This window comes from Salvelinus namaycush, chromosome 2 (assembly GCF_016432855.1).
Source record: "Salvelinus namaycush isolate Seneca chromosome 2, SaNama_1.0, whole genome shotgun sequence".
Taxonomy (NCBI): Eukaryota; Metazoa; Chordata; class Actinopteri; order Salmoniformes; family Salmonidae; genus Salvelinus; species Salvelinus namaycush.
In genome coordinates, this window is record NC_052308.1 from 53630292 (window position 1) to 53644865 (window position 14574).

The following is a 14574-nucleotide window of genomic DNA, read 5'->3' on the forward strand; positions in this document are numbered from 1 at the left end:
TAAAAAGGAATATTTTTTCCAAGCGGCTCTCTCTCTCTGCGTCTGGTTCTTTCGCCCACCTAGTCCCGCGTGACAGGTGTTGGGTTTAGTGTATGGGGTTGTGTTTAGTAAATGTGTCTAGGTATGTCTATGGTTGCCTGAGTGGTTCTCAATCAGAGACAGCTGTCTTTCATTTGTCTCTGATTGGGAGCCATATTTAAAGCAGCCATAGGCATTATGCGTTTGTGGGTAATTGTCTATGTAGAACGTTTGTAGCTTTTGTATTGCACTTACGTTTGTAGCTTCACGGTCGTTTGTTGTTTTGTTTCGTTTTGTTATAAGTGTTTGTTTCGTGTTTCTCTCGTCTCTAAATAAAAGAGAATGTATTTTTCACACGCTGCGCCTTGGTCCACTCATTATCCTCAAGACGATCGTGACAGAGAGACAAAACTGTGACTCTTCAGTGAAGAGAAGTTTTTGCCATTCATGTCAGGTCCAGTGACAGTGGGCTTGTGCCCATAGGCAACGTTGTTGCCGGTGATGTCTGGTGAGGACCTGCCTTACAACAGGCCTACAAGCCCTCAGTCCAGCCTCTCTCAGCCTATTGTGGACAGTCTGAGCACTGATGGAGGGATTGTGCATTCCTGGTGTAACTCGGGCAGTTGTTGTTGCCATCCTGTACCTGTCCCGCAGGTATGATGTTTGGATGTACTGATCCTGTGCAGGTGTTGTTACACATGGTCTGCCACTGCGAGGACAATCAGCTGTCCGTCCTGTCTCCCTGTAGCGCTGTCTTAGGCGTCTCACAGTACGGACATTGCAATTTATTGCCCTGGCCACATCTGCAGTTCTCATGCCTCCTTGCAGCATGTCTAAAGCATGTTCACGCAGATGAGCAGGGACCCTGGGCATCTTTCTTTTGGTGTTTTTCAGAGTCAGTAGAAAGGCCTCTTTAGTGTCCTAAGTTTTCATAACTGTGACCTTAATTGCCTACCATCTGTAAGCTGTTAGTGTCTTAACGACCGTTCCACAGGTGCATGTTCATGAATTGTTTATGGTTCATTGAACAAGCATGGGAAACAGTGTTCAAACTCTTTACAATGAAGATCTTTGAAGTTATTTGGATTTTTACGAATGATCTTTGAACGATAGGGTCCTGAAAAAGGGACGTTTCTTTTTTTGCTGCGTTTAGCACACTTCTGTCTATTTGAGCTGGTCAGTATGTGTTGGTAATCCTTTCTAACGCAGGTTGCGGTTTGCAACTACACATGGGGACAAAGACTGTACTTTTTGGAGGAATGTCCTCTGGTCTGATGAAACAAAAATAGAGCTGTTTGGACATAATGACCATCGTTATGTTTGGAGGAAAAAGGCGGAGGGTTGCAAGCTGAAGAACACCATCCTAACCATGAAGCACGGGGTGGCAGCATCATGTTGTGGGGGTGCTTTGCTGCAGGAGGGACTGGTGCACTTCACAAAATAGATGGCATGATGAGGCAGGAAAATTATGTGGATATATTGAAGCAACATCTCAAGACATCAGTCAGGAAGTTAAAGCTTGGTCACAAATGGGTCTTCCAAATGGACAATGACCCCCAAGCATACTTCCAAAGTTGTGGCAAAATGGCTTAAGGACAACAAAGTCAAAGGTATTGGAGTGGCCATCACAAAGCCCTGACCTCAATCCTATGGACAATTTGTGGGCAGAACTGAAAAAGCATGTGCGAGCAAGGCCTACAAACCTGACTCAGTTACACCAGCTCTGTCAGGAGGAATGGGCCAAAATTCACCCAACTTATTGTGGGAATGTGGAAGGCTACCCGAAATATTTGACCCAAGATAAACAATTTAAAGGCAATTCTACCAAATACTAATTGAGTGCATGTAAACTTCTGACCCACTGGGAATGTGATGAAATAAATCATTCCCTCTACTATTATTCTGACATTTCACATTCTTAAAATAAAGTGGTGATCCTAACTGACCTAAGACAGGGAATTTTTACTACGATTGAATGTCAGGAATTGTGAAAAACTGAGTGTAAATGTATTTGGCTATGGTGCATGTAAACTTCCGACTTCAACTGTAGCTATTTTGAATATGTGTATAATAAAGGCCTTTACAGGGGTGCTTAACTGCTGTTGTTACTACAGACCGCTCAGATCAACCCTTAAAGTGATGGGAGAGGCTAAAGCTTAAGAGGGTGTGAATGATGCTGAATGGGTGTAGACAAAGAATGGCTCTCCGGTAGTAGCGCTTGCTGTTTTTTTCAGCAAGCGAGCAAAAATTCCAGAACCACACGGGGGGACCTAGTGAATGACCTGCAGAGAGCTGGGACCAAAGAAACAAAGCCTACCATCAGTAACACACTACGCCGCCAGGGACTCAAATCCTGCAGTGCCAGACATGTCCCCCTGCTTAAGCCAGTACATGTCCAGGCCCGTCTGAAGTTTGCTAGAGAGCATTTGGATGATCCAGAAGAAGATTGGGAGAATGTCATATGGTCAGATGAAACCAAAATATAACTTTTTGGTAAAAACTCAACTCGTCGTGTTTGGAGGACAAAGAATGCTGAGTTGCATCCAAAGAACACCATACCTACTGTGAAGCATGGGGGTGGAAACATCATGCTTTGGGGCTGTTTTTCTGCAAAGGGACCAGGACGACTGATCCGTGTAAAGGAAAGAATGAATGGGGCCATGTATCGTGAGAATTTGAGTGAAAACCTCCTTCCATCAGCAAGGGCATTGAAGATGAAACGTGGCTGGGTCTTTCAGCATGACAATGATCCCAAACACACCGCCCGGGCAACAAAGGAGTGGCTTCGTAAGAAGCATTTCAAGGTCCTGGAGTGGCCTAGCCAGTCTCCAGATCTCAACCCCATAGAAAATCTTTGGAGGGAGTTGAAAGTCCGTGTTGCCCAGCAACAGCCCCAAAACATCACTGCTCTAGAGGAGATCTGCATGGAGGAATGGGCCAAAATACCAGCAACAGTGTGTGAAAACCTTGTGAAGACTTACAGAAAACGTTTGCCCTCTGTCATTGCCAACAAAGGGTATATAACAAAGTATTGAGATAAACTTTTGTTATTGACCAAATACTTATTTTCCACCATAATTTGCAAATAAATTCATTAAAAATCCTACAATGTGATTTTCTGGATTTTTTTTCTCATTTTGTCTGTCATAGTTGAAGTGTACCTATGATGAAAATTACAGGCCTCTCTCATCTTTTTAAGTGGGAGAACTTGCACAATTGGTGGCTGACTAAATACTTTTTTGCCCCACTATATATGTTTTGTTCTTCAATTATGTAATTGGATAGGACAGGTGGATCAAATGATCAACCTGAGGTATGTTGCACGTGGCAAACTTTGATACAGGAAACGACCCATAGGAAGAAATTAAATGGCGTTCTTAACTATTGTGTCCAGTTACATGAATTGCTCTTATGCCTTTGTAGTAACTCTGTAATTACACTAACAACATTGTATTATGTTGTCACATAGTACATGTTGTCACATTGCAATTACTTAAATAAATTGAAACAACAATATTGTCAATGTAACAATTACAGCGTTATGATACAATTATACTTTATTTAATGTGTAACCAAAATGACCAAATAATCCTGTATTCAGTATTACAGAAATGTGAGGGGATGTGTCTGAGCTAGAATAATTTATTTAATATATTCCTTGTTTTATTTGGTCGAGAGCAATCAATATGCACAGTACATCAAGGATAGTACAAATCACAGTGATAAAAAATGTGGGTTAAATTGACTCTATTGGGAATTATCTTCAGGAGAGTGATATGCTCCCTGGAGTTAGTGTTGATAACTGGAAGGAGTACTTTTTACTCCATTAAGAGTAACCAGAGACAGGAGCCCAGTCCCAAATTGACCCCTAGACCCTACACCATATGCACTTGTGGAGATCTGTGAGGATTTGACAAGTGTTAGTGATAACCTTGTCCTCTGATAGGCTAGGTGAAAGTTTCACCTGTCAAATCGTCTCAGATCTCCACAATTGCATAAGGTTTAGGATCTAGGGGTCGATTTGGGATTGGGCAAGGGAGTTAAATCTATGGAGTTATCCACAAATGTGGGAGGGGCCTCATTGTCATATTTCCCAGCATGCCCTGTTGATTTGTTTAATTGTTTGTTACATTATCTGTGTTTTCGCATGTACATTGATTGTTTTTGATCTTATGCTACACACAGATAAGAAACATGCATTTTTCTAAACTAATCCAATCTGTAAGTGGTTGTATTTATAGCAACCGTTAGTAAGATTGTTGTTACAGTTTACATGCTGTAGGTAGTCTTCATATACACCATTTCATCCTTACTTTGACAGGCATTCTGATTGCAAGTTGTAAATTATATAAAAGAGCTGGATATCTTCCTGCAAGTTGGTTTCCAGAAATTTCAAACCACCTTAACGTGAAATATTAAAATAAATCCGGAAAAATCCTTAGAACTCAAAGTAACTAAACTGAAAGAGAAATGTTCTCTGCTGTATTTGATTGTTAATTCACAACAAAAAAGTTTAAAATGGCAATTGGAGTTAAATTTAAGCAACTCTGAGGGTTGGATATTTACTCCATTTAGTTTTGTTTTAACGCCAAAAATATCAACACCATGACCAGTGTAGTTTTAACATAAAATGGGGGTGCCCTTGATAAGCAGTCTGTAAGTATTGCCACCAGTCATACGACAGGACCATATAGAACATTCAAATTATCTTCAAAAGGCTAGTCCTTTTTCCCTTATAGCTGGTATAACCTTACATTGGTATATCCTTGGTATAACCTGGTATAACCTTACATTGTAACAAATGTTATATTTCAATAGCGAACATGTATAAAGATGGCAGAGCACAGATACTGTATGATGTCATTGTTTTACCACTGAGTCTTTAAACTATGAGGCGCGACATGGTTCAATGCACCAATAAATTAGCACAATATACTTTTAAAAATTGCTGCCGTCTTGGAGCTAGAATAGGCATCATGCTAATGCCGATACAAAGAAAGAGTAACGTAGAGCAATATGGCAAACGAGGCATTTGTGGTAAGTGCATGGAGGCAGCCATCTTCATGCACTTCCTCCATTGCTGCCATGTTGGACAATTTCATTCCAGTTACAATGAAAATGTGAGTGTTATTGTCATAGAACATTTGGTGACAGCATCTTAGCGGCCAAAACGGGACGTCAGTATGGCAACATGGTCCAGTTGTATACTAGTTGTATACTATTTTGTAAAAACAATTTGAGCAACCCGAAAAATACTTCAACTGGTTGTAATCTGCTTACCTGACCAGATAACAACCAACATATGACATCTTTCCTAAATGTTCAATATATCACTGCTCTGACTATTGTTCGTTTCCTAATACTGTATTGGTTATTAAAGCCACTGCACATACCTGTCTACTCTGACCAGGTACGAGGAGGTCTGATACTAGATGCTTGGTCCCAATGCTCTCAGCCCGGGACTGTACAATGGAATCCTGCAATTTAAAAGAAGCATGATAAGCAGAGTGATTTCACTACAGAGACCTAACCTGTCGCAGCAGAGGCTCACCTGAGACCTTATCACCAAAAACACCCTGTGGATTCAATTAGGGAGTCCAGGATTACTGCTGCAGCATCTGGATGATAAAATATTATTCCCTACAGAGCTTTACATTGCAAATATTGAATGATCCCCCTGTATGTGTCAATATTCTGTCCTATTTAAAGAGGATATGTTGCATGTGTTGATGGCTTTCAACAGGGAAAAGATAGTTAGGCAACATCTTTTGGTGAAAAATCAGTTCACTGTGAGACATAGCGGTAGTTTCTTACTAATAGGCTACACATATTTATTTGTAACGTACAGTGCTACTGCAATGTATGTTGGTTAGAAACAAGTGATCTGGGGACTCGTGTTTTCCAAAGCTCGAAGGTAACCCTTAGGAGTACTGTTGATCAACGGTCAAAGGTCAAAGGTCTGGTCTGTCCAGAACCCAACCATGCTCCTCAAGACATGGCCGTATCATAACACATGCTCTATGTTGAAAATATTCGATCATCGCGCTTAAGAAAAAAAGTTACTACCCACTGGATTTTGCACACGATAGAAGACATACTTTCTCTACAACGTGAATTGGAGTTAGCTCCTGGAAGAACCTGGCGAAGATCAAAGGATTAAACCCCTGTCATTTTCAGCAAAGACCCCTGCAAAGAAGTGGCAGCCTGCTCTTGCCTAAGGCAATACACCTGAGGTTTCCATTTAAAATTCCCTTACACTTCACACGGTAGCTATATTTCTGTTATGCTTTCACAGAGATTTTAACACTTCTGTCCCCCGGTGACAGTGAACATTACTGCTGGAAAAAGGACGGTCAAAAAGACAAAAACTGACCTATAGAAATCTGTCATTCAGTTTTATATGAAAAACACATGTATATCTCATGGAGTCAGTGGCGTGCCGTTGGCCTGGGGCCTTCAGTGAAGTATTACACAGTCCCACCCGAATTAATCCACCTCATTATGATGCCATGGCTCTAGACACTATACATTTAGACAGAAACGCAGTATAACCAGGCGTTGCGTCACCTTGAAATTGACAAATTGACATTTTTGGGTAAACAGTGTTTACCCAAAAACATGACACAATCAATGAGTCTTTTCAATATTTCCCTTCACCTTTTCATTGTGCAGCTCCGTTGCCCTGCGCGCGTGTTCTTTGAGCTGTAGATCCACTCCGGTGTCCCCAAAAGTTTTCAAAAGCACCATTGCTTGTTAGTGCCCAGCCGTACTTTGGTGTCTCGTTTCTGCCTTGGTTAGACAACTCAAGTTTGCAAAGCCAGTGTGGCTCCAAACACCAAATCGATCACTTGCAAATAATAGGCATTCCCAGCAGTACAGTTTGCAGTGCTTCTCGGAGCCAAGGAGCCATTGACAGCGCTCGTAGTTGAAACTTTGAAAGTGGCGAGCGAACGAAGCCCTTTCCCGTCTGTGACAGGCTTTGTGGCGTCGGGCGACCTCTCCTTACAATGTCTAACTTTTCTTGAAAAGTTCGTCTTGAGAATGGCGTTATAATTATATCCTCGACCAAATCGATATCTTCTCCTCCTTCCGCCATTGTGGGTTGAAAAATTCAGTTTCCTAGATCTCCATAGGACCTGCCTCTCAATATTGGTAATCCAATCAAAAGACGTGCACGCACTACGCCTGCTAGCTGGCTCCTGTGTAACACTGGAGCCAGCCAGCAGGCGTACAATAGCCAACTCTAAAGCTGATTGGTTGACACTAAATTTTCATTTCCATTCACTATAAGCGACAAGCGCCCGCACTGTTGATTCTGAAGGCCTGAGGGCAGATTTTAGACCCCTGGCAACACATGATGGCTGAATATGATTGGATAAAAGATCTAACATAAAGACAAGCCCTCCAAATCTCAACCTGGGGCTGGAAGCAGTGCAACCAAGAGGAAAGCTATGAAATGAAGAGTATAACTCTTACTCTGGGGAATAATTTAATACATATTTGTGGGAAAATATATTTAAAACATTTTTATATTCTGATGATGTTTAGGCCAGCAGAGAAGGCCTTGCAGGCCCTGACGGCCCACCACTGCATGGAGTGCTTAAATGTATCTAGTCAATTAACTCAAGAGTTTGGTTTATCTTCTCAGAACCATTTTGGTTGTTCATGCCATATTCAGTAAGACTACATTTCTTTGATTAAAATTGGACTTGGGATGCATGCACTTTACTCACTCTTAATGGGAATCTTCCTCAGTCAACGAGAGCCTTAGCAATTAACAGACTTAAGAGGACAAGACTTGGGATGATAAGCTACGTGATGCATATCTACGGGAGTATGTCTGTACCGCACACACTGAGTCATTTTAAAAGCATGCCATGCATAGGCTGAAGCATTCCCTGGCCCAAAATGAAGCCCTACATTAAAATACCTTGATTTATATTTAAACAAGTTTAGCTCAGATGGACTTCAAGAAGGCCTCCCACTCTCAGAAACAGTCATTCAACAGTTTCATGTTTTTCAGACCTGGGTCCAAAAAGTATTTGTTTTCTTTCAAGCACTTTGAGCATTTGATTGAACCTGCCAGAAGTGCCAGATGGACAGGGTTTGCACTTTTGGGGCTATTCCATTCAACAACTAAAACGCAACTAAAGCATGATTAAACGCAGGTAAAGTATTTGAAAGAAAATAAATACTTTTTGGACCCAGGTCTGTTATTTTCATACTTGTGCTAAATTGGGCAGGATGGGGTTAAGCAGTTGCAACATCTTTGTAAATACAGTATAGTGACAGATACTGATAATGCAGAGGTAGCTAAATAATGATACATTTTCTGTAAAAATGACCCTAGAATGTTTGCCCTTCCCTCACCTCCACAAATGAATGCTTCTGCTATAACTCAATAGGACCATCTCTGCCCTATAGCTTCATACATTACATTGTAATTATGTATTTCTGATGGATAACCCTATAGAAGCATGGGGTTGCCGTCAGTTGAAGGGAAAGCCATTCTACCAGGACAGAGGTGGAGCACAAAACATTTGACAGCACAGCATCCACAAATAATAGATGCACTAGGGTAAAACACTAAATAATGATGATGACAGATCTGCAAAGACCATGGCTGTCTTCGGGCTAAGCTTTCTCATTGCCCTGTGTCATCAGTCAGCTGCATGAATATCCTATCTGCAGTGTCGGATCCTTAGTATTGTATTGACATGAGCTATTTGGACTGTTGGTGAAATGTGTTCTATGATAGAAACCCTATATGAAATTCTAGCCATCATGTTTTGAGAAAATTGTTTCTTGGTTAGTTTTTTTGTTTTTCACTGTGCTATCAGTCAAAGTACAATGGAACGTTCTAAATAAGAAGGCGTTAATGCCTTATAATATGTTAATTTTGCATTTGAACTTTCACATTGAGCCACACGCATATCTGGCTGCATGAACTACTTTAATGAAAATAGTGCAAAAAATATTATATATATATATATATATATAATTTGAAAAAGTCTTTATTATTCTAACTGGTAACGGGAAAGGTATTTCATAACATTTAGATAATGGTGTAGGCATGGGCATGCTGAACGGTCACTAATGTATTCAGGATATCTCAATATTGTTGCACAAAATTATTCCATTCTGCAAATTCCCCACATCTTCAAAAGAAAAATGTCAAACAAAACAAAATTGGTTAATAACCTCAAACGGAGATACGCCAGAAGAATAACAACAAAAACTATTTTGTACCTGGTCAGTGTGTCATTGGGTTACTTTTTGTAGGCTTCGAAAAACCTGCACACCAAAGTCAATGACAGTCATTCGGGAGTAAAATAGAGAACATGAAAACAGATGGCTGATTATTGGAAATATAGATTCCTCCCAACATATAGATAGGCTATATGTCCTATTCGTAATACACATTTTTGTAAGAGAGTAAAGACACATGCATTCTTTTCTCGGACACTGTAATTATAAGTCAATAGCGAGCTATCCAAAAGTCAAAATGCATTTAAAAAAGAAAAAAATCTGTGAGAATTGAGGCACTGAAATGCAAAAATATAACAAAATAGAGAGGAACAAAAATAGAGAAAAATAAGGAAAAAAGAAAAGGGAAGAGGAGAAGAAATTACTCACCGAGGAAAATTTCAAGAGTACAATTGTTCAAAGAGCAATAAGAGATCAAACAGACGCAGAAAAAGGTACAGTACTGTCACGGCAGCAAGGCAAGCACCGACTGTAGTGAAATTCAGCAGAGCCACTATCTGCATGGAGCAAACCATTTCTTTACCATAGGGGTGGAGACAAGGGATCTGTCTCTGCACAGTGCACTGGAAGTTCCATTCCCACCGCATGATTAAGGCAAAGGCTATTCACCCCCATGAAAACCATGTGAAATGTTGATAATCATTTATATGAAATAACATTTTAAACTTTTTTCCCAATTTGAAATTGTGTAACACAAATCACAATTCGAGTGACTGCAGTTGACTGCTGAATAATATTGTCAGGTGCAATGTAATGTCGTAATTTGTTTGGGTTTAGCACTGTTATCATACCTGTTAGTGGCTTGCATAATCTCATTTTTCAACGGAATTGATTTGAGTTTGTTTACAAATGTAATGCTTATATTTAGTTTGTATTGTTACGAACAAGTAATGTAACAATTATACACTGTAATTGCACTGTACCTGCCATTACCATGTGAATACTTAAGAGGGACCTAACTTTATACAGCTATAATCCTGATCTTGGTCGACCATCACTGAATGACTGCAGTCTATTCTAATATGCAATTTTCATTAGGATCAAATCAAATTGTATTGGTCACATACACGTGTTTAGCCGATGTTATTGTGGATGTAGCGAAATGCTTGTGCTTCTAGTTCGACAGTGCAGCAATATCTAACAATTTCACAACAAATACCTAATACACACAAATCTAAGTAAAGGATCATGTACTGTGTGGGCTGTTTTCGGGCACTTTTAATCAAATGGTGCAGTAACTGAAATACACCAACTCAAGTGTCCATTTTATGGGCTATAATCGATTGGAGAATATATTTTTTTTTAAATGTTTTTTGACATTTTATTGAGATAGTATGAAAATCAGAAGAGGATACAGTTAGGTGGGAGAAACAGTGGGAAGGGTGAACAACCAGGGGATTGAACCTTGGTCACCAGTGGGAATAATTGCATGTGACTTGTGCTAGGAGTGTTACCACTCAACTACAGCTCTGCACAGAGATTACAAGATATTTGAATTGAGTTCAGTGCAGTATAAATCCATTGGCATGGTCCTCCATGCTGCTAAGGTTTTGTGCAGAGTGAACTGAGGGCCAGTGCTCCTTGGCTTTGCAGCACACTGCTGATGGAGTGTCTAACACTAACCCAAAACAGTAGTGTTAGCAGCATAGCCACGGAAAGTATTTTGGGGGTGGGGGGGGGGGGGTGTAGATTTTTTTTCAGGGTGTGTTGCAGCACTCCTACTTTCTGTGGCTATGGTTAGCAGTTTGGCTAGCCAGGGTTTATTTTCTCAATGTTCCAGACCTCAAAAGATGCTCTCATCTCACAGCAGTGTCTAGCTCTACAGTGCCCTCTTCGTCTCTCTCGCATCGACCCACACGTGCACACGGGTGTGTGATCAGCCACGCACGCACCGCCCATACCAGGCATGGGAGGGTCAGCAAAGGGCCATGCCAGTCAGAGACATGCACAGCCAGAATTAAGGGCATGTTATCCATGTGTGGATGTAAAATCTCACAGGCTTACTCAACTGTTTAACTTTACTTGTCTTGGTGTTTGTGTTGAAATGTACACTGTGACAGTGTTAGCCAAGCCTCTGGTCTTAGGACTGAAACAAAAAATATGCCTTAATGTGGCCTAACATGAAAATATAAGACGTATGGCATGGTGGATGTACACATTCACACAACTTTCCACAGTGATATAGGAGCAGTTTGTCGAAAGGATTCCACTAAGTCGAAAGGATTCCACTGAGTCTATATCAAACACAAATTGTCCTATGAAACTATAGTGTGCCATAGGACAATGCCACCGTCTCTTATGACCGAAAAGAGCTTCTGGATATCAGGACAAAATATTACTCCCCTCGTACTGGACAAAGATTTTTTCTTTAAAGAGTCGGACGCGAAGGATTTACTTCAGACACCCGACAAGGCCCTCATCCCTGTCATTCGCGGGAGAAAGAGATGGAGATAGAGGATGTAGGTCGGGGTGCCTTGTCAGGATCCAACAGCGAATGGGTCATCTGCCTCTACCATCAGTTTTATTAGCCAACGTACAATCATTGAATAACAAAATAGACGAGCTACGATCACGAATATCCTACCAACTGGACATTAAAAACTGTAAAATCTTATGTTTCACCGAGTCGTGGCTGAACGACAACATGGATAAAATACAAGATAGAACAGCTACCTCTGGTAAGACAAGGGGTGGCGGTCTGTGTATATTTATAAACAACAGCTGGTGCACAAAATCTAATATTAAGGAAGTCTCAAGATTTTGCTCGCCTGCGGTAAAGTATGTCATAATAAGCCGTAGACCACACTATTTACCAAGAGTTTTCATCTATATTTTCGTAGCTTTCAATTTACCACCACAAACCGATGCTGGCAGTAAGTCCGCACCATATTACCTGTATATGGCCATAAGCAAACAGGAAAACGCTCATCCAGGTGCGGCGCTCCTAGTGGACGGGGACTTTAATGCAGGGAAACTTACATTTCTACCAGCATGTTAAATGTACAACCAGAGGGGAAAAAACTCTAGACCACCTTTACTCCACACACAGAGACAAGTACAAAGCTCTCACTTGCCCTCCATTTGGCAAATCTGACCATAATTCTATCCTTCTGATTCCTGCGTACAAGCAAAAACTAAAGCAGGAAGCACCAGTGACTTGGACAATAAATAAGTGGTCAGATGACGCAGATGCTAAGCTACGGGACTGTTTTGCTTGCACAGACTGGAATATGTTCCGGGATTCTTCTGATGGAATTGAGTACACCACATCAGTCACTGGCTTCATCAATAAGTACATCGATTATGTAATCCCCACAGTGACCGTACCACTTGTACCCGCTACCGCTTGCCGTGCAGTAGCAAAGGGAACAGTCTATGACTAGGGTGGTTGGAGTCTTTGACAATTTTTAGGGCCTTGGTATAGAGGTCCTGGATGGCAGGAAGCTTGGCCCGAGTGATGTACTGGGCCGTACTCACTACCCTCTGTAGTGTCTTGTGGTCGGAGGCCGAGCAGTTGCAATACCAGGCAGTGATACAACCAGTCAGGATGCTCTCGATGGTGCAGCTGTAGAACTTTTTGAGGATCTGAGGACCCATGCCAAATCTTTTCTGTCTCCTGGCGGGAAATAGGCTTTGTCGTGCCCTCTTCATGACTGTCTTGGGTATGTTTGGACCATGTTAGTTTGTTGGTGATGTGGACACCAAGGAACTTGAAGCTCTCAACCTGCTCCACTACAGCCTGTGGATAAGAATGGGAGCATGCTCCGTCCTCCTTTTCCTGTAGTCCACAGTCATCTCCTTTGTCTTGATCACGTTGAGGGAGAGGTTGTTATCCTGGCACCACACGGCCAGGTCTCTGACCTCTTCCCTATAGGCTGTCTCATTGTTGTCGATGAGCAGGCCTACCACTGTTGTGTCGTCTACAAACTTAATGATGGTGTCATGAGTGCAGTCATGAGTGAACAGGGAGTACAGGAGGGGACTGAGCACGCACTCCTGAGCGGCCCCTGTGTTGAGGATCAGCGTGGCAGATGTGTTGTTACCTACCCTTAAAACCTAGGGGCGGCCCGTCAGGAAGTCCAGTATCCAGTTGCAGAGGGAGGTGTTTAGTCCCAAGGTCCTTAGCTTATTGATGAGCTTTGAGGGTACTATGGTATTGAACGCTGAGCTGTAGTCAATGAATAGCATTCTCACGTAGGTGTTCCTTTTGTCCAGGTGCGAAAGAGCAGTGTGGAGTGCAATAGAGATTGCATCATCTGTGGATCTGTTGGGGCGGTATGCAAATTGGAGTGGGTCTAGGGTTTCTGGGACAGTGGTGTTGATGTGACCCATGACCAGCCATTCAAAGCACTTCATGGCTACAGATGTGAGTGCTATCAGCCAGTAGTCATTTAGGCAGGTTACTTTAGTGTTCTTGGGCACAGGGACTATGGTGGTCTACTTGAAACATGTTGGTATTACAGACTCGGACAGGGACAGGTTAAAAATGTCAGTGAAGACACTTGCCAGTTGGTCAGCGCATGCTCGGAGTACATGTCCTGGTAATCCGTCTGGCCCTATGGCCTTGTGAATGTTGACCTGTTTAAAGGTCTTACTCACATCGGCTACGGAGAGCGTGATCACACAGTCGTCCAGAACAGCTGATGCTCTCATGCATGCTTCAGTGTTGCTTGCCTTGAAGTGAGCATAGAAGTAATTTAGCTCATATGCTAGGCTCGTGTCACTGGGCAGCTTGCGTCTGTGCTTCCCTTTGTAGTCTGGAATAGTTTGCAAGCCCTGCCACATTCGACGAGCGTCGGAGCCGGTGTAGTACGATTCAATCTTAGTCCTGTATTGACGCTTTGCCTGTTTGATGGTTCATCTGAGGGCTTTGCGGGATTTCTTATAAGCGTCCGGGTTAGAGTCCTGCTGCTTGAAAGCGGCAGCTCTACCCTTTGGCTCAGTGCGGATGTGTAATCCATGGCTTCTGGTTGGGGTATGTACATACAGTCACTGTTGGGACGACGTCCTCAATGCACTTATTGATAAAGCCAGTGACTGATGTGATGTACTCCTCAATGCTATTGGAAGAATCCCGGAACATATTCCAGTCTGTGCTAGCAAAACAGTCCTGTAGTTTAGCATCTGCTTCATCTGATCATTTTTTTATAGGCTGGTTAAGGGCTTGTAAGTAAGCATTTCACTGTAAGATCTACACCTGTTGTATTCAGCACATGTGACAAATAACATTTGATTTGATTTCTTTTCATTGAATCCTGTTAGGTTTGGAGCACCTTTACAAAAGAGATC